Source organism: Pteropus medius, unplaced genomic scaffold (assembly GCF_902729225.1).
Source record: "Pteropus medius unplaced genomic scaffold, Ma_sr-lr_union100, whole genome shotgun sequence".
Taxonomy (NCBI): Eukaryota; Metazoa; Chordata; class Mammalia; order Chiroptera; family Pteropodidae; genus Pteropus; species Pteropus medius.
In genome coordinates, this window is record NW_024350325.1 from 4312433 (window position 1) to 4314017 (window position 1585).

Below are 1585 nucleotides of genomic sequence, written 5' to 3' on the forward strand. Positions count from 1 at the left end.
GACTACTGGAGCTACTACTGTGCATCTGTTTTTCTAAAAGAAACACCCAACAATTCCAGGGTGATTGGCCCATCCTATTTTTTATTATGACATGTGTGGTTACTATTCTGCCTTTAAATATCACACATTTAATCTCTGAGGACCCTGGTAGGGTCATTTACTAACTATCTATCCAAATAATTTTACCTTTTGAGGCTTTGAGCAAGTCTCGTGTCCTCTTAAATTCCCTCAAGCACTATAGGCTCTATAGATTGCTACTCTTCTCTAACTTTTTTCACCTTTATTACAAGTACCCACAGGAGAGGGTACTGGCTTACCTTAGAATTCTTGCCTTACAACCACGGTAACCTTGCACTTCTGTCTGTATTCCCAAGGTGCCTAGCAAATTGTAAGAAACACCCTGGTGCTGTTAACTTGCTGATTAACTGATTCTTGACCTTTCATCAGAGAAGTAGTTGTCTTAAATTCATGGAAAAAATTCTCTAGAGGTTTATTGGTGGTGGTGGTGGAGGGGGTCGTGAATAAAAGGGAGGAAAAGCATTACAGGAGCTAGCGAGGCAGCTGTGTCTGTTCTGCCAGTACTATCTGTCCCACCCATCTACCAAAGGGCCTGGGATGATTACTCTTAGGGTCACTTCCCAACGTTGTTTGAGAGATATTGAATTCTAACTGGTAAATGGGAGACCTAACACTTTGAGACACTGAGACAGGAGACATGTTATGTATAAGTATTAACTCTTTGGTTCAGTCATAGAGCATAGAGCCCAGAGGGTGCTGATGTGCGGGAGAGAGGTTTCAGGCATGGAAAAGCAGATGCCTGGTGAAAGGAACCTATCTACCTTTGTTCTAGTCGAGACCCTTTCAATAACAGGAATCAATTTACGGGCTTCAAGAGAGAAAGGTTACTCAGCAAAAGGCAGAATAAGATGAGGGACAACAAATTTTGTCAGTTTCTTTCTTTCTTTTTTTTTCTTTTTCTTTTTTTTTTAGGCAAGGCAACCCTTGATTGACCTCACAGATTGCAAGGACCTTGTCAGCTTACAACCCCTTAGTTATTTCTTTTTATTTCTTTTTTATGCCTACAGCACCTGGTCTTCCTAGGTGGTCTCCACTCCAAGTACTAACCAGGCCCGGCTCTGCTTAGCTTCCGAGATCAGACAGGATTGGGCTTGTTCAGGGTAGCATGGCCGTAGCATCAGTTTCTTAAGACTGATCTGTGGTGGCGGAATTGGAGTGTTTATAATGAGGACAAATTTCTTTTCCCATTGTCATTCCTCACAGTTCTGGTGGGTGCACATATGTCTGGATTTCTGCTTCATTTGTGAAAGCTTTCACGTTACAGAAAATATACACTAAATACTTTTTTTTTTTTTTTTACAGAGCCAGGGAGCTTTTCACAGGAGTAATTAAAAAACATCTTCAGCTTTGATTCATTCCTTTGCAATATTTTGGTTTTAAATCAGACACTCAAGTCCTCCATAAATATAGAAAACAAATTTCACAACCACAAATATACATTTAAAGTTTAAATGTCCTCAAATGATATTCAAAATAAATCAGAATTAGCTTCATTTCTTAAGTAAAA

At 39.6% G+C, this 1585-nt stretch overlaps 1 pseudogene; it reads right to left on the reverse strand.

The window, feature by feature from the left end:
• Positions 1–1076: 1076 nt before the first annotated feature.
• LOC120583910 (uncharacterized) lies at positions 1077–1195 on the reverse strand (annotated as a pseudogene).
• Positions 1196–1585: the final 390 nt, after the last annotated feature.